We start from the raw sequence: 19,575 nt of genomic DNA, 5'->3' as shown, positions 1-19,575 counted from the left end.
CTCGTTGTCCCTGCAGGAGAAGCTGCCGTAGGGTGGCTGCTCCTCCATGGCAGAGAGCAGCGCTGGAAGCACCTCCTGGGCGGACACTCCGGACATGTCCATGGCTCTCCACATCAGCGCGGCGGCTCTGTGGGACCAGAGCTGTGCGTCAGCACCGTGCCCCGTGCAGCTGCATGGGGCCGGGGGACAGAGCCCCGGTGCCCTGAGGGGCAGGGAGGGACCATGGCAGAGCCTCAGGAAACAGAAGGGCCCGAGGCTCCCACAGCTCTCTGCCTGTCTGGCAGAGCCTGCTGGACAGGGCATGGGGCCCTAGGAGCCGGTGAGCTCTTGAGGCACTTATGCTCCGTACCTGTCACACTTTGGGGCACAGCGCAGGAGGCTCATCACCACTTGAGCAGGGTGCTCCTCCGTCAGGCTCAGAATCTCCATTTGCAGCCCGGCCTCCATGGTGACACAGGACACCAGTCTCTGGAGAATGTCCCTGACCGTGGCTTGCACCTGGAGGAGGCGGCATGGGGAAGACTTGGAGTGCTGTCCAAGGGAGCAACTTGCCCAGCTTCCCCCAAGAAGTGCTTGCCTTCCCAGCCACTGTGATGGCCTCAAAGGCTGAGGGGGTCCAGCAGATGTAGCTTTAGGGGCCACATGATCCTGGGAGGCCTTCAGCCCTGGCCCCAGGCTGCTTACCTGCTGTGGAGGAGCAGCACCCTTCTGGAAAACCTCCAGAGTGGGTACAGGAGTCCCGGTCAGTGTGGGCATGGCCTGAGTGTCTAGCCTGCCCTGAGCCTGGGTGTGGATGGTGGCCATGCCCTCAGTGAGGGCCATGCCAGCCTTCGCCCTGCCCTGGACCCTGTCCTGCTCAGAGGCTGCTGCGAGCTCTGAGGATGCTGAGCTGGCAGCAGGCTCTGCCCGCAGGTGGCCGGGCCTGGAGTCGGGCTGGGCCGTGCCCTCGGTGCCGGTGCCGCCGGTCTTTGTGCGGCCAAGGCGCAGGAGCCTCCGCAGTGTCTGCAGCAGAAGGAAGGGCTGGAAGAGAGGGACCTTCCATGGCCTGCTCCAAGCGCGGGCCCGGCCGAGCAGTGCCAGCAGGCCCGGCCCAGGTGGGGATGGCTGCAGGTACCTGCGCTGCTCTGCGGAAGAGGCCACAGCTGGATTCCTGCTCTTGAGTCCGGTCCTTGGCTGCATCTGGCAAAGAGAGAGTGCAGCCAGAGCTGAGGGGCTGTGGGAGAGGCTGGAGAACACAGGCCAGCCCTGTGCTCCCAGGAAGAGAGAGCCCCGCGATGCCCCAGGGGATGGAGTGTCGACGGAAGGAGACCCAGACATCCGTTTGATCATCACAGGCCCAATTTTATTGATCAGTACAGCGGGTTAAATACAGTTAATAATGAGCTTCATACATTTTGCAAAAGTTGAGCTCAGGATTGGTCAGCTTACATATCAGCATCTACGCCTACTTCTACATTCCTATGGTTCTACTTTTGATACTTTCTACATATTCTTAGGATATTTCAGAACTAATCTCAACTCCCTATCCTCATGTTGCAGCAAGGTCACTGCTGACCTTTCCTTTTAGCTTGCTGACTGCTGACTTTTCTCCTTCAGCTTAACCAGCGGCATTATGTCAGTATGGCCTTTCTCAGCTAACCAATTATTAATAAATCTCTCCACATTTCCCCCGTTTTCTTCTTGCGCAAGGAGATTAGTTTGCCATGTTTTTGCTATTGTACGGCTGACCATGTTTTGAATACAGTTAAAGATACAAGGCAAAATAAGCAAAAACAGTAAGATTACACCCAGCAGGCCTATAGCATAGATCACAAGGTTCCTCAGCCACGGTCCAAGTCCTAGGCCTTTAAGCCATTCGTCAATTCCTAAACCGTCTTCTTCCTTAAGTTTGTGAAGTCCCTGTTGCAATTCTTTTATCTTAGTGTGAATGGACACCGAATGATCAGACAGATTCATGCAACACATTCCCTCAAACTCTTCACATCCATGCCCTTGTGCTAAGAGCAAAAAATCTACAGCAGCTCTATTCTGCAAAACAGCATGGTTAACACTTTGCACATCTGCAGTTAACATGTCTAGAATTTGTGATGTCTTGTTCAGCTCATCCCTTGCCCAGCATCCTAATTGTTTTGCTAAATTCATAGCTTTATTGGCAGATCCTCCTGGCAAGATTGTTGAAACCACCACCTGTTTGAATGTGCCCCAAAACCGTGGATCTCCTATCTTGCTGCAGTCTAAGTCATGTATGCTACGTTTTTTCCTGTTTGAATTTTGACTCAACTGCATTAGCAAGGACACATTAGGGTGAAACAGTGACAATTTTCCCAAATAACAGGGTCCACCCTGTGGTTTAGCTGGTATACCATTCCACGCCCTGTCTCCACAAATCAAAAATATTCCTGTGGGTAATTTCATTGGTGCCGTGATATTTGTGCTGTTACATTGACTGTAATGCTGTGGAGAGAATTCACTCACATTCAGGGATGAATCTAGGGTGGCCCATGTTTCTTTAGGTTGGTTTAAATTCTGAGCACCCAAAAGTCTGAAGCTAAACCATCCGCCAGCTGTAGTGTTAGATACGCTGGCATTTGTACTTCCAAAAAGATCCAATTCCTCAGGAGGAGAAATCAAAGAGGTGTTAAGTGATTGGATTAGTAAGCATTGACGATAGCCATCACTCTGACCTGCAGTATACCCTTGTTGTACTGGCAATGTGATGTTTGACATGTTAGACATACATAAGGTTTGGTTGTTTATCAAACTGCAAAATTCTCCAGGAGACCACACCGGAAGTCCCACCAGGCATGTTCGAAATGGGTTAGTGACTCCTCCAAGACTAAGACAAAGTGATGATTGGTTAGTTTGATTAGCAAGTGTCACCCATAAATTTTCCCTTGGTTGACTAAAGTGTGTTATTCCTACTGCTTCACTTGCTACAGCATTGAGCAGTATAACAAGAACAAACCTCATTTTTCTTTTTGCTTGCTTTGCTTCTCCCTTTCTTCCTTCTGCTTGCTTTGTTTTTCCTTTCTTCGCTGTCTTTTCCCTGGTTTGCTAGATTGTCTATTGTAAGGCTGAGTCAATTTTTGAATATACTGATCTAATTCTAAATCAGCATCCTTGCTCACAGGTATAGCATGAGGTAAGTTTGAAGGCAAATCAGCTTTACAGCGAGCTGCTATGATGCGTGAGGCTTTAGTAATTTCAAATACTCTAAGGTTTTCCTGCAACTTCCACCTAAGATATGCTATAACCACTTGTTCTGCACTCTCAAAAAGCTGTAATCCTGTCCGTCCTGGCAGGCCAGTACTTTGTTCAAGAGCTCTAACCCAGAAATAATTTCGAATCTACCTTCCAGAACAAGGGTTACACCATAAATAATCTACTGACCTCTGTGAATACCAATAAACCTGATTACAATCTGCACAATGCAAAGCTACCCATGCATAGCACTTATCATTATCCCTTTTGCAAACATAACAAGGAAGTGAATATAAGTAAGGACCAGTATGAAATTGTGGTTCTTCAATCCAAAGCAACCAATTCAATGGTGGTGATCGCAAAGCCTCTTCTGCCTTTTTACTGTATGAGGCTAACAGGTCAAGGTCTCTCTTTAACACAAGACGTATCTTATTTCGTAATCGTAGTTCTTGTTCGTTATCCTCCTCAACAACTATATCTTCCCGAGGGTCCCACAACTGTAAAAGTGTTCTAATCATAGAAAATTAATTAGCAATCACTGATACCCTTATTCAAATGAGACCCTTCCCCTTTTGCCTTCTTTTTCTTATCTGTCTTTAATCTTGCTGCTCCTGATTTCACTGGTCCTGCCACTTGCAAACTCAATTTTTGCAACTTGTCAATGCAGCAATCTAATGCTCTATCAGGATCCCCTTTGAAGGGTCCTACAATTGAATGCTGTGTTAAAGGCACTAATTTCCTACACCTTATAGAAACTATACGTGATTTACTTTGAACCTTAATTCTATTTACAATACATTGTACTTCCCATCGATAATAAGCAAGAATTTTCTGTTCAGGAGACTCATAAAGATTTAAAGCTATATATGCATTTTGCCCTGTTTGTCTCCTTAATTCATCTTGCCAGCTTTTACCCCACGTGTGCTCGTGTTCACAAGTATGACACCACAAATCCCACAATAGTGATTGTTCTATCCAAAAAGTTCTTTCACAACCCCCACAACGTAGGGCTATCCAGGCAGCACAATGTGGATTGTGACAGTCAAGGCAATGTAGTTTCGCTGGATTCGTTAAATGAAAAGTTGATAATGAGTCAATAAAACCAATCAACTCCTGGGCTGTCCGATAGTGACGTGTCAGTGCTCTGTCCACCGCTTCCGAGTACCCCTTCAATTGTAATAGTAGTGGCTGTAGGACTAGAAGCAGTTTCTTCCCCAGTCGCTCCCTGTCCTCCTCCGTGAGGCGATCCACCAGAGGCTGCATCAAAAACAGGTTTAGTCCACTTAGCAGGCACCCACAAAGGCCCTGTAGGTAAGGAAACACAAAGATACCCCCGACCCCAATATAATACTTTTGCAGGTTTTTCCCATAGTCCTGTACTTGGGTTCTTATACTTAACCCAGACCTCTGTTTCCTTCGTATTTTCCTGACCTGACCTCGGATGATGTTTCATTGCAGGCGGGGTATCATCTTCCCCAAAAATGCATAAATGGTTAATCACATACAAAACCTTAGCCAAACATGCCTGTGGATCTGCCAAATCTTGATGTTTTTCAATATACTGCTTAAGGGTACCATTTGCTCTTTCCACTATTGCCTGTCAAGTAGGAGAGTGTGGAATACCTGTCACGTGCTTAACAGACCACTGATTCAAAAATTTCTGAACCCTAGCACTTACATAAGCTGGACCATTATCCGTTTTGATACTCTTTGGAACTCCCATAACAGCAAAACAACTTAACAGGTGTCTGATAACATGTGTAGCTTTCTCTCCTGCCTGAGCCGTAGCCCATATGTAATGGCTGTATGTATCTATGGTGACGTGCACATGCTTGACTTTACCAAATCTGGCTATGTGTGTAACATCCATTTGCCATTTCTCATTTATTTCTAAACCTCGAGGATTAACCCCGATGCCTAGACCTATTCCACCATTATGATAACTACATGTTGGACATGCTCTGACAATGGCCTTGGCTTCTGATAAACTCAGCTCAAAGTGCTTTGCTAAACCTTATGCATTTTGATGATATCTACTATGTGCTTCTCTGGCCAATGTGAGCATGTCAATAGGACAAGAATTATCAATGGGTAGGGTAACCAATTTATCTGCACGTTCATTCCCTTCTCCTAAACCTTCAGACCATTTATGACTCCTAATATGAATCACAGAATATGCTGCATTTCTTTCTCGTAAAGCCTTCCTTAACTTTATCAGTAACTCATACAATCGTTTATTATTCACTTCCTTAATTGCTGCTTCCTCTATTCGTTTGGCTACTCCTGCAACATACATAGAGTCTGTGACCACATTTAAAGGCTCCTGTAAGTTGGACACCGCCCATACTACTGCTAACAATTCCAAAGTTTGTAAGCTATCTGCAGGGTCTGCTGTGAGGAGTTGATGCTTCCATTGTCCCTTTTCTTGCCAGGTAACAGCAGCACGCCTTGATTTCTTTCCTGCATCCGTAAAAGCTGTAATAGCTCCTTCTATGGGGTGTTCTTCTCTCAAAGGTCGAGTGATCCAGTTCCATTCTGTCATCCATTGCAAAACTCTAGGCACTAATTTACTAGTCTCTACTTTAGCAGGTGACATCAATAATGCTTCTTGTAAATTCTTTGAATTAATCAATTACCAGTCCAAGGTTTCTTTTTCCATAGGCAATCTAATAGTAGCAGGTTCTCTACCATCCACTTCAAGAATTCTGAGACACCCCTTTTTGATTAATGCAGCCAATTGTTCAATTTTTGAAGATAGTGTTTTCTTATGCTTCAGTGGTGGTGATAACCATTCCAACACCCGTATCTCCCCCGTTTTCTTTTGCAACTGAGAGAGAGCACCAAGCAAGTGGCAAGGGCTATTCCAGATAGTAAGGTCAATGGGGTGGTCGAGTTGTCGACGAGACACATACCCTTGCTGTACACAGTTACTAATTTGCTGCAAGGCAAGATGATGCTCCTTTGTCAGGTGTACAGGAGTAGTAGGGTCCACGCCTTTTAACAAAGGCCGTAGGGTTTCTAATAAATGATTTGGTATTCCCACAATAGGCTTCAGCCACTGTAAGTCTCCCAGCAACTTCTGTGCATCATGTAGAGTCTTAATGTCCAATTGTAATTCCAATTTTTGTGGTATTACTATTTGATCCGTCAGAGTCCATCCCAAATATTTCCAGGGCTTTGTAGTCTGAATTTCCTCTGCAGCAATAACAAGCGAATATGCAAGGGCTTGTGGATAAACGTAGGTGTCCCTTTTGTATATTGTTCCTGTACCAATTCATGGGCATGCATAAGACTCTCCCCTTTTAATGGCCATTGCTTAACCACCACCGGTGTATCCGCTTTCCAGGTGAGTGGAATGGGGAAAGTCCAAGCAATGGCAATTACCCCAAAGGGTGCTGATTAGTCAACACCACTCCCAATTGTGTTAAAATGTCCATTCCAATTAAGCAAGAAACTGTAGGAGGCAGTTGAACAATTGAAAACACAGCAGATATTTGTTGATTCTCAATACACACAGACAAAGACAGCGATCTGCTTGCCAACGTAAATCCTCCCACTCCTGTGAGCATGTTTGATGAAGGAAATAGAGGCCAATGTTGTGGCCATGCTTCTGGAAAAATGATGCTGGTATCTGCTCCTGTATCCAATAATCCATAAAGGGTTATGCTTTGATGCCCATAAGTAATTTCAACCTTTTGCTTTGGTCTATTTTGTAAATCCACAGTTGAAAGTGTAACACCAGTAGAGCCAAAACCTTTTTCATCCCGTGTTTGTCCAGTAAATGATTGTATTCCCGATATCATTTGTGACAGTGGTACCAATTGTGCAATGCGTTGTCCTTTTGTAATTTTAATCGGAGGATAAAGGGTGTAAACCATGATTTGTATTTCCCCTGTAAAGTCTGCATCGACAACACCAGGCAAAACAAATAATCCCAACATAGTTGTAGAGGAACGTCCCAGCAATAATGCTCCACATGTTTGTCCATTTAATATAAGAGGGCCCTTTACTCCAGTGGGTATCCTCTCAGGCCGGTTCGTCATTAGTGTGACGTCTACTGCTGCTGATAAGTCCAAGCCGAGGCTCCCTGCTGTTGCGGGTTGCAGACAGGAGGTAGCAGCGATGTTACGGCAGCAGCTGGTGTCTCCGATGACACGGCGGCAACTTGTGTCTGTCCCTCATTGCCACATCGGTAACACTTGATGAATGGTCTCGAGCCTCCTTACGTGACTGCCAGTGAGCCTCTTGGGAGAGGAGCAAGAGCAGGTAACACCTGATTTTGAGTAGACTATGCTTTTGCAACCCTAATCCTAATTCCTTTTTAAGGCTTCTGCTATAAATGCCTGTGAAGCTGTTGGCATTAATGCCATTCGCTCTAATGCTTCCTCAATAGTCCAATTTGCCCCTAAAGTAGCTAACACTCTTTGGGTTGCTGGATTGCTATTTTGCAAGGCACACTGCTTGAATAGCGTCCTGCAACACCAGCCCGATCTGTAGCAGTAGCTGTTCTATCGATAAAATTTCCAAATGATTCTTCTCTACCTTGTTTAATGCCCATATAAACCAGTAACCCTCCTGGCTCTTTAACCATGTCAATTGCAGCACTCACTAACCACATAGACTCCCTAAGTTTATCTTCTCCCGATATCATCTGTGCCTCTGTACGTAAAAATGCCTCTAAGCCCATCAGCTCCTTTACTGTTACTCCATGTAATGGGTCATGAGCATTGAACAATAACTGCTGATGCTGAGTGAATATCAACCGAACTATTCCTCTTAAATCATTAGGACATAAAACCTGAGTATTAAAAAGATAATCTAGCATTTGCTTAACAGGTTCACTTTTTACTCCAAACTGACTAACCGTAGAATGTAGCTGAGTTAACAGCTTCCAATCTAAGGGAGTATATTCTGCTATATTATGCGTAAGGTTCCCCTGTGCATCATACTGTGGTGTGTATGTAACTGGACATGCAAGACTAGAAGCTATTTCCACCGCTTCACCATCCCCCATTTGCATTACTTCTTTCGCCAAAGCAGCCCAAGCTTCCCTCCTCTGTTTAGCCATCTCCCCCCATGGATCACGGTGTGCCCCTGGGATGGGATCTGGCTCTTTAAGGGTGCTATGCTGCTGGCGCTTCAGTGCAGACACCGAGGTTTCGCACGGGGAAGGCGGTGGAGCAGAGGCTGGCTCGCGCGGGGGAAGCGCCCCCCCCCGCTGGAGCCGACAGTGAAACCGGAGCCGGCTCACTCGGGTGAAGCGGCGGAGGCAAGGCTGGCGGCGGAGGCGAAGCTGGCTTGCTCCCACCCCCACTGTCCGACCCGCCTGAAGCTGGTGGCGGAGGCAAAGCTGGTTTGCTCTTACCCCCACCATCCGACTCGCCCTCCCCCTCAGACAGGAAAGGTGCAGACAGTTCCACTGCGCCTATAGGAAAATCCTCCACACCACTTTCCTGGGGACCCTTAGGCATAAGTATTTTAGTTACAGAAGGTGCCAGGGGATCATCCTCACGACCATACCCTATATTCCTCTTATGAGCTTCTGTTGCCCTTTCTGCTGCCTTTCTCTCAGAGACCTGCTGAAGTAACGTGTTATACACCACCTGCCATAACTTTCCTAATTTCTTTGCTGACTTATCATCGTCTAGCACTGTATCCCACAATATTTCCCCAAACTTCTTCCACTCTGCTAGCTCATGAACTGTATGAGGATTAGAAAAGATACCCTTAGCATGGCCATAGGCTAATAACCCTGGTAACTCCTTTTTTAAATCTATCCCTTTTATCCCTCGCCACTCTAAATATGGGGCGAATAAATCATATGCCGCTTGCGTATCCATACCTATTAATCAGCGCGCGCTGTTGCAGCTCTCCAGGCTCCGGCGGACACGTATTGGCTTAAGTCACAGTTGTGAACCTTAAGGGTGCTTCAAATACCGGCACCGTCCCTGCTGCCGGGACCCAAACCCAACTTCCCGACTGTGGTGTAATCCCTTTTTCTTTTAATCGAGAAAAAGGGCAGAGATTCGGTTATGCCCGCATTCTCCACCATTTGTCGACGGAAGGAGACCCAGACATCCGTTGATCATCATAGGCCCAATTTTATTGATCAGTACGGCGGGTTAAATACAGTTAATAATGAGCTTCATACATATTGCAAAAGTTGAGCTCAGGATTGGTCAGCTTACATATCAGCATCTACGCCTACTTCTACATTCCTATGGTTCTACTTTTGATACTTTCTACATATTCTTAGGATATTTCAGAACTAATCTCAACTCCCTATCCTCATGTTGCAGCAAGGTCACTGCTGACCTTTCCTTTTAGCTTGCTGACTGCTGACTTTTCTCCTTCAGCTTAACCAGCGGCATTATTTCAGCGTGGCCTTTCTCAGCTAACCAATTATTAATAAATCTCTCCACAATGGAGCACGGCCATTATGGGGTATCTGCCCAGCCTCTTTTCTGTCCTGTCCATGGGCATTTCCCCAGGGAATGGCATGGCATGGCATGGCATGGCATGGCATGGCATGGCATGGCATGGCATGGGGCCAAGTTGGCTGCAGGCTCCAGCCTGCCCCTCACCCTGCCACTCACCCTCCTGCGCTGGATTCAACGGCACCACCTCCTCAGTCTCCTGTGCTGGGGCAGCTCCAGGGCCTTCTTCCTCCTCCTCCTCCTCCAGCCAGAGCAGCTTGGGCACTCTCGGGGCTCTCTGCTCCATGGCTATGCCTGGACTTTTCTGTGCCAGCAAATCACTGGTCTTGGGCTGTGCCAGCACCAGGAAGTTTTCAGATCTGGACACTGGTGTCTGCCAGCAAACACCAGATCTGGGTGGTGTCATTGCCAGCGACAGAAATCTGCTGGATTTGGGCTCTGCTGGCACCAGGAAATTTCCAAATCTGGGCACTGGCGTAGCAAACACAAGATGTGGGCGGTGCCAGAGCCAGTAGCAGAAAGTTGCCTGGTTTTGGATTTCTGTGCCAGGAAATTGCTGCACTTGGGCTGTGCCAGAACAGGGACATTTCCAGATCTGGGCACTGGCAGTGCCCGCAAACACCAGTGAAACCTTCTGGTCCTCGTCCGGACTGGTGACCAGTGGTTTCCCTGAGAACCGGCTCTGGCCACTTTACAGACAGAGACTGCTTTCATCTGGTGCTCTGGAAACAGAACTTTAATGAAGGCAAACACAACAAACAGGATGGCGTGCACGGTATGGAGAGTGAAGCAGAAAAAAGCATGGGTCCAGGGTCTAGCAGGGATATTTATACATTTATATATGGGGAGGGGTTTGGAAGTCCATCCAAAAATCCTTCATTTTTGCCTCACAATTGTCATGATAAAAAACTGTTAAGCCAGTTGGGAAAGAAAGTCTCATGCTTATTCAGTGTGTTCACAGGTGGTGTTTGCAGAATATGCCATGCTGAACTCAAAGGGGCATGCTGCCCTTTTCTGAACAATGGCTCTCTACCTCCTGACTTGGCTGGACTGATCTCTGGGGTGGCTCCCCCCTCCAAGAGAAGACCCCTCTTGTCTGCCTTCAACCACTGTGACAGACAAACAGAGATGCGAATCCCCTCATCAAGGAACCAAGACAAGACAAGGAACCCCCCTGGCACCCTACTGGCACCCCCATGGTACCTCCTTGGCACCCCCATGGCAACCTCCTTCCAGAGACTGGGACTGTACTCCTTCCCAACTTGGGGAGGGGGGGAAACCTGCCCAGAGTAAACGTACCTGCGAGCATTCGGCCATGAAAACAATGGAATAACCTCTCCCCCTCCTCCTGTTCCTATTCTTTTCCCCTCCATGGAAACCTAATTTCAGCCACCCTTCCCCCAACCAAGAACAGTATATTTGGGGTTCACTTTGACTGTTCGTTTAGATCTCCCCAAAGTGTGCACCAGCGAGTTTCGGCGGCGGGACCCCGAAGACATCACGTTTTGGTAGCTATACCCCTTCCCTAACCAACTTTCCTCCCTTTTTCCCTTGTCCTACCCTTCTCTTCCCCAGGTTCCCTAACCAAATGCATATTCAGCTGTGGTTATCATCAATAAAATTGCAATTTGTTGATTTGTTACTGCAAAACCCCTGTGCCTTTGTTGGTTCTTTTTTGCACCCAAAAATCATCCGTCACCCGTTCATTTCGGGCGGACCTTCACAAGAGGTTAAGTTGGGATCTGAGGGAAAGATCCAAGAGGAAGGAAGGATTAAGAATATTACAATTTTTGCAGTAAAAAGTAACCAATGGTAGCAAAGAGAACTCAGAACTTGCCAGTGACAATCTGCATAACTGAACGAGGAGATCATGGGCGGGAGCTCCTGCTCACCCCAACTAAAGAGGGTTTTCCCATGGCCTTAAGCTGAGGTCTCCCTCTTCTTTTAAACCAACCCCAGCACAGCAGATCTTGGTGGTGCCTGGTTTTGGCTTTCTTTGCAGAAAAACGCTGCATTTGGATTTTGCTGGCACGAGGAAATTGCCAGATCTGGGCACTGGCAGTGCCAGCACACACCAGATCTGGGTGGGGAATGTGCAGGCACCAGAAAATTGCCAAATGTGAACTTTCCGTGTCAGCAAACTGCTGGAATTATGCTGTGCAGGCATCTGAAAAATTCCGGATGTGGGCACTGGCGGTGTCAGCAAACATGAGATCAGAGTAGTGTAGGCACCAGGTATTTGCCTGGTTTGGGCTTTCTTTGCCAGCAAATTACTGCACTTGGGCTGTGGTGGCACAGGAAAATATCCAGATCTGGGCATGGGCGGTGCCATCAAACACCAGGTCTGGGTGGTGACAGTCTTGGCACCAGGAAATTGCTGCCTTTTGTCTTCTTTTTCCAAAAAATTGGTGCACTTGGGCTGCGTTGGAACCGAGAAATGTCCAGATTGGGGTACGGGCAGTGGCAGCAAACACCAGATCTTGGCATTGCTGGTGCCGGCAGTGGGAAATTGCCAGATTTTGGCTTTCTTTACCAGAAAATTGCTGGACTTGGCTCTGCCAGAACAAGGGAATTTCCAGATCTGGGCACTGGTGGTGGCAGCAAGCACCAGATCATGGCAGTGCCAGACCCAGTAATGTTGGAAATGAATTTGTAGAGAATTTTTAAGGCTTGATAGAAGGTTTATATATTATGTATGCAACTGTCACGATCCATCCTTATGAACGGGTTTCATGATGGTTCGTGGGTTGATCTCAGAGTGCAAAAAACACCGACACGGTACAGGGGGTTGCAATGATAATCAAAACAAATGTACCATTATTGAATAACCACAACAAAATGCATTGGGGAGGAATTGGGGAAAAGAGAAAACGAGGGAGGAAGAGAAAGGAAGGTACAAAGCTACCAAACGTAGAACGGCGAAGTCCTTCAATGTCCAGCCAATGGAGTTCACCAGGTCACGTCTGGGGAGATCTCAGGGTTGCAGTTCATCCAAACTCTTATTATACTCTTTTTTTTTGATGGGGGAAGGGGTAAAACTTGAAACTGAATCAAAGGTAGTCTATTGTATTTTGGGGGGAAAAAGTGGTATTTAGAGAAGGGTACACACAGTCCATGTTCTCAGCAGTGGGCGAGAGCCATTATCTTCTTGGTCCACTGCTCGCACCTGCAACATCCATCTTCCTTTGGTCAGCTTGCCTCCCCCACACACCTCCCCCAGGTTAGGGGCCCTCAGTCCCAGTCCTTGGAAAGAGTGTGGGGGGCCTTTTCACGTAGGGATTTCATGTCTCGGTCTTTGATGGAGAGGCTTCTTACATCTCAGTCTGTCTGTCACGGCAGTTGTAAGACAAGTGAGGGGTTTTCTGTGGGGACCACCCAAAACTCAGAAGTCCAGCCAGGTCGAGAGGTGGGACAACTTCCAAGGCTATTGTTGCACAAAGGCAAGGTGCCCCCTTCTTCCTTTCATTGGGTTCAGTGTAGCATACAGCAAACATACCTGTCAACAATAGCTTAGCAATACCGGGAGCTGTGCTCAGGTCTCGGGGCCCTTGGCATGTAACTTTCTCCAACAGGGCCAGAAACCTCAGACACGGGTCTTTTCTTCAGTGGTCCCCAATGACGACCGTGAGGCAGATGAGAGAAACTTCGGACAGAGTCTCACACCTACATTATATGGACGATGTACAAATCTGTGCTTCCACCAAGTCGCACTTAGACGCAGCACTTTCCAAGAGTGTCGCAGCTGTCGAAAGCGCGGGCTTTCAGATAGCTCAGGAAAAAATCCAGCTATTGAGCCCATGGAAGCACCTCGGGTTTTTATTCACAGGAAGGACCATGGCGCCTCAAACTCTATCCATCAACGAGCACGCCCACACATTAAGAGACATGCAACAGCTGTGCAGCGTCATCACCTGGATCTGACCTCTCCTGGGCCTCACCACAGAAGAACTGACACCGCTCTTCAACCTTCTACGAGGAGACGGCAACCTGGCTTCCCCACGCTCGTTAACACCAGAAGCCTGTGAGGCTTTGGAGAGAGTCACCAACGCCATCAAACACCACCAGGCACATCGGACAGACTGGTCCCTTCCCCTCAGCCTCGGTATTTTTGGTAAGTGCCCAAACTCCCATGCATTGCTCTTTCAGTGGGATGATACTGCAAAAAACCCACTCATCATCATCGAGTGGCTTTTTCTGCCGCACCAACCACATAAAACAGTTACCACCCCACCAGAACTTAGAGCCAAACTTATTATTAAAGGCCAACATCACCTCTGGAGCCTCGCAGCTTGCGATCTGGTGTGCATTTATCTCTTTTATACTTTGGAACAATTGGATTCTCTATTACAAAGAAATGAACACCCGCAAATTTCATTAGACAGCTATCCCAGAAAAATTTCCATTCATTATCCTAAACACAGACTTTGTAAAGATTCACTGCATTTGTCCCCAAAATCATATAAAAGTAAAACTCCACTCAAAAATGCTATCGCAGAGTTCATTGACGGTTCAGGCAATTCTCACAAGTCAGTGTTCACTGGAGGGACCCGCACACTCAGAAGGAGGAGTCTGATATCCGGGTTGTTGAAGGTTCCCCCCAGACTGCAGAACTTACTGCAGCAGTGAGAGCGTTTTGAACATTCCAACAACCCTTCAATTTAATCACAGATTCTGCATTTGTCACCGGGATAGCAGAGCAGGCAGAGCGTGCCCTGCTCAAGAAAGTCCAAAATAAAAAATTATACACCTTGCTCTCTGAATTAATTTGGTTCATCTCCCACAGAGAGCAACCTTATCACATCCTGCACGTCCGGTCGCACACAGAGCTGCCAAGATACATCACTGAGGGCAACCGGACAGCAGACTTGTTAGCAATAGCAACAAGTGCCACCCACATTTACCCTGCTGCACCACATGTCTTTCAACAGGCTTGTCTAAGCCATGCATTCTTCCATAAGAAAGCTCCAGCTTTAGTACGTCAATTTAAGATTTCCAGAGATCAAGCCAAGGCAATTGTCTCCACCCACCCCAATTGCCAATCCCTCGCCCTCCCTTCCATAGGGACAAAATGAAGAAAATTACAGTGACAACTAACTTGAACATTCATGTTTCTATCAGTGCTCGAACAGTCGATAACTGATTCACTTGAGGACCAGATGGCCACTCCCAGGACACCCCAAAATACCTTAACAGCTGCTGCCACCATCATTGTTTCCATCTTTCTACCATGGGTTGCAGCTGCAAAGGCCCTCGGTGAGCTGAGCTTTTTCACCTGGAGTGCTGGCTTAGTAAGCAGACCAATGCTCCGTCCGCTGCCTTATCAGACCTTCTAGCGGACGAGGAAACCACCAGACATGCCACCCTTCAGAACAGAGCAGCCATCGCCTTCCTGCTGCTCTCCCATGGCCATGGTTGTGAAGATTTCAAAGGGCTTTGTTGTTTTAACCTGCCATCGAAAAGCACATTGATCCAGGCCAACATCAAACCAATGCAAGAGCAAATGAAGACTCTTCTTACTGAAAAAAAGTTGTGGACATGATGGACAAAAAGCTCATGCAGAGGAGTGTTCCTGTGGGGGTGGCCCCCATTCTTAAAAGTTTATTGTGGGTCCTTCTTATAGCTGTTATCGTTTCAGCAGCACTGATGTGTTTTAAGAAAACAATTGACAAAACACTGGGAAATGTTTATTTAATAAATAAAAAAGAGGGAGATGTTGGAGACAGCCATGGAGAAGAGGAACCTGGAATGCCATGGGAGGACACCACTGTTTAAGTTAAGGTGAGAGACTGCCACAATTCCCCATGGTTCTTTGCTTGTTAATGTTAATGTGCTGTTGTCAATCGACTGCTGTTCGTCCCCCAGTTCCAGAAAGTTCTGCACTCCCCGTTCCTCCATTGGCTATCCCTTAGAGACCCCTCCCACTCTGCCCCCCCCATTGGTGCGTCCCGTGTCACCCCACCTTAACTCCACCCCTGGCTCCCTTCCCCACTGGATAATTTGTACCCTGACCCCTCCTGCCTTCCTCCAGTAATATACCCTGGCCCCAGCCCTGCTCCTGGCTCTTCGCCTCTGGTTCGCTTCGACACATGTTGTGTTCCTGTTTGTTCCTGTTTCCCTCTTCACCCTCACTTCACTGGACCCTTAGATTTTCCCTTAATAAACCCGGCTGGATCTGCTATGTGAGGAGTCCTCTCATCCCTCTGGTGAAGCTTTGATTGCACCATCCGGGCTCAGGTTCTGCTGGGCTGGGGGAGTTGTCAAGGCAGCCCCAAGTGAAGACGCTTTCGGTGCTGCAGGCACCTGACAGCACCTGCCTGGGGAAGCTGCTCTGGCCACCCGCAGCAACCAATTCCTTTTCCCAAGCAGCAGCTCCCAGCGTCCTCCTCCGAAGCCCAGAGAGAGAGGGAGCAGCTGCCCTCAGCCCTGTCCTTTACCGCATCCCAATTCTCATGGAATGTCCCCCCTCGGAAAGAAACTCCCAGAGAAGAGAAGTGCGACCAAATCCCCTCCTCCCCTGAGCTTGATCACTTCTTTTGTTTCTTAAGGATCCAGTCCACCAGAGCAGTGGTATTGCACTGACAGCTGGGACACCAGCAGGGGATCACCCCACACTGCCCAGTGTGCGCCAGGCTCAACAAGGTCTGCTTCCCCCCTGATTCCACCAGGCCTCTTCCCTTGTCTGTGGTTTTGCTGGATAGTGGGTCAGGACAGTGAGAATCTCCTTCATCCATTCATTCACTATTTAGGGTCCTGCAGACACTTCCTCAGTTTCTCTCAAAGGTGAACTTAGCCTCAATTTCTCTCCAAGGTGTCACAGCTCTTGTCCATCTGGTCAAAAATCCCCTAGGAGGACACTCTGATCTCTCCTCCAAGGGCACAAAGCAGCAAAACCCGCAAGGAAAATCTTCCCCCTTGGGCCCTGCGCCTCCTTGGGTGAGTTCCAGAGCAAACAGTCAGAGCAGTGGCCTGAAATGTTTTTTCACCTGAGTCATAACACTTCTCTGATGGATCCACATTGTGCCTGGGGAAAGAGATGTGCAGAATCCTTCACTAATGCCCTGGAATGTCAAACAGGAATCACGGCTTTGGACAGCTCTCAGGAACCACTTCACTGTGGATTTTCCTTCTGGAAAGCCCAAGATGTCAGAACGTCCTCCTGGTGCCTCAGGGCTTAGGTAAACAGGGCTTGTCAGAGATGCTGGCAGGGCACCAACACCCCTCCTCCTCACAGGGCACCTCTGTTACCCCAATTAGCTCCGAGTGGCTGCCTGGGGAAAGGTGCCCACTTCCCCATGTCACTGGGATGGGCACATCCTGCTCAGGGCCAGTGCTGGCCTGGGCCCAGAGCCAGGGCCATGACCCAGGTGCTCTGGGAGGGCTCCGTGGCTGCAGGTGTGACAGGATGAGGGGCAGGGCAGGGCATATTCCCCTCTGGACAGTGCTCTGGGCATGGAGCTTGGTCGGGTTTGGCATCTGTGGGGAAAGGGATATCAGGTGGTGTGGATGTGGGAATTGTCACTGCTGAGCCCTTCCCCAGCCCTTAGCCTTGTCTGCAGGTGATCAGCATTGCCCAGTGCTCCCCAGTGTCTGCAGTGCCAGAGATGCCAATCAGCCACCTGATCACATGTCCCTTGTTCCCCTTGTTCTCCCACATGTTGGGTTTGGGGCCGGGCTCCGCTCTGGGGTGTCCCACAGGGAAAGCTCTGGGAGGGGAGGGGCAGCAGGAGATGGGGGATCTGGCACTGGGGGCTGTTGGAGGATGGATTGTGTTGGACTGGGGGTTGTTCCTACAGGGTGCCCAGGTGCCTTTGGCTCCCTGGCTGCCCCCCTTAGCCCCACAGGTGCCCGGGCCCTTCCAGGGGCAGCTGCCCTGTGCAGGAAGCTGGAGGAATGCCGGGCAAGGGGGCTGGATCCGTGCCACAGGTGGGGTGGGATGGACTCTGTGCCAGGGCTGGGCTTGTGGCCAGGGCTGGGGGCTGTGCAGCCGGGCTTTGGCCTGGGGGCTGGCAGGGAGGGTGCAGGGAGGAGTCTCAGCAGGGATAAAGGTGCTCCTCACCTGCTGCAGCCTCAGACAGCGCTGCCCAGAGCCAGAGGAAGATGAAGGTGGCTGTGATCAGCGTGGCCCTGCTCTTCTCCATCCTGCTGTGCCCCCCCGGCACAGGCCAAGGTGAGGCACCGGCCAAACGCTGTCCCCACATCCTGCCTTTTCTGGCCTCCCATCCCACCCTTTTGGTCCCTCCTCTGTGTCCCATTCAGGGTCCCCAGCTGCCCTCACACTGACCATTCCTGAGACCTTTCCTTCCATGCCCCCCCCCAATCCTTTGTCTTTCTTCCTGGCCACTGAAGAGGGGTCCCCCTGTACAATTCCCTGACTCACCCCCCACTCCCACACCATCTCCCAGTACTGTTGGTTTTGTCCCCACCTGTCCTCATTCTTCTGTCCCCACCAAGCCCCTCCCTTGCACTCCCATGTCCCTACACCTCAATTCCTTTCTCCTCCCCTGTACCTCACACCCTGCTCCTTCCACGCCCCCAGCCCTGTCCCCTGGGCCCTCAACTGACCCCAGATCAGTGTCTCTGGGTCTCCCCCCACCTCAAACAGATCTCCTTGGAAGCCCCATATTCCCATCCCTCTGCCTGTGCCCTGCTCCCTGCACCTGTGTGTCACTCCAGCCCCACAAGGTCCAGTCCGGACCCAGCCTTTGTTCTCCTTTCCAGGCACTCCTGGAAGGAACCCAAGATGATCTGCGGGAGGTGAGTGGGCTGCTGGCATTGCAGGGCATCCCCTCAGGGAACTGGGGGGCAGTGGTGTCCCTCCATCCTTTGCTGGCACTGGGGACATCCCAGTGACCAGTGAGGTCTCCTGGTCTCTCTGCAGTTGGATTTAGACAATGTCGCGGTCCTGGAGACGCCTCTGGTAGGTACCACAAGTTCTGCCGGTGCCAGACCCTCCCATTGCATGGCCACCACAGCCCAGGCCATCCCAGTGTGTCCCAGCACAGCCCAGTGCACGCCTCCTGACAGCCCAGAAAATGCCCTGCCCTAGGTCTCCTCCCCAGTGAAGCCTTTGCCCAGGGCCCTGCTGCATTCCATCCCTGTCACCCCAGGACCCCCTGGATGAGCCAGGACGCAGCCCCTGCCCCAGCTGTGCCTCTTGGCCCGGAGCCCAGTGCTTCTGGGCAGCAGCACAGCAGCTCCTGCACCCCATTGCTGCCACAGCCCCTTCCCCAAGGCCCCCCTGCTCTCCCCTGCCTCCCAGTGCAGCCCGGTGCCCCCAGTGTGTCTCTAACGCTGCCTTTGTCCCCAGCCCCCTGTGGCTGAAGAGCTGCAGGCTCTCCTGCGGCAGAAGCGCCTGGCTGCCTCTCTGGATGCCTAGGTGAGCCGTGCCTGCAGGGACAGGGCTGGGGACAAAGCCCAGAGGGGCTCCAGAGGTCACCTTCTGGGGTTGGTCTTTTAGGGTTGGAAGGACCAGTGTCCTTTTTCCTCTCCAGTGGCATGAGGAGATGATCATCACTGGAGGAAACCCCTGAACCCCTGAACTCTTTGAGCCCTGGGCTATTTCCCCTGAAGAATCAATAAACCCTTTGAGCAAAGCTTTGCTCTGTGTCCATGTGTGTCCATGGATCTGGATTTCCTCCTTTCCAGTGGTCCAGGGAAGTCAGGCCAGGTCTGGGCTTTGCTGCTTTTACACAGTCTGTGCCTTCCCCCAGACAAATGGTGTGTTGGGAGTTGTGCCGAGTCCAGAGGGAGTGGGTTGACTGGGGGGGTGGGTGTCCAAGTGGTGAGAAAGGCGGTGGTTCACTGTCAGCATGGTAGGAATGGCCTGGGTTTAAAAGAAAAAGGAATAATTTCAAAGAAACTTTCTTTTACAACTTTTTCTCCCTGTGAGAAATCACCGTTTACTTCTCAATATTTTGAAAGGTCTATTAAAAACTTA

At 49.6% G+C, this 19,575-nt stretch overlaps 1 long non-coding RNA gene across 1 annotated transcript; it reads left to right on the top strand.

Annotated features, from left to right (window-relative positions):
* The first annotated feature begins 17,722 nt into the window (after positions 1–17,722).
* On the top strand, positions 17,723–19,231 carry LOC132086009 (uncharacterized). The gene is made up of 5 exons (XR_009420335.1): positions 17,723–17,805; positions 18,357–18,392; positions 18,517–18,555; positions 18,946–19,014; positions 19,130–19,231. It is a non-coding gene; the product is annotated as an uncharacterized LOC132086009 (long non-coding RNA).
* The last annotated feature ends 344 nt before the right edge of the window (positions 19,232–19,575 follow it).

The sequence above is a fragment of the Ammospiza nelsoni genome, chromosome 34 (genome assembly GCF_027579445.1).
Source record: "Ammospiza nelsoni isolate bAmmNel1 chromosome 34, bAmmNel1.pri, whole genome shotgun sequence".
NCBI classification, from domain to species: Eukaryota; Metazoa; Chordata; class Aves; order Passeriformes; family Passerellidae; genus Ammospiza; species Ammospiza nelsoni.
This window is presented reverse-complemented; position numbering and strand designations above follow the sequence as displayed.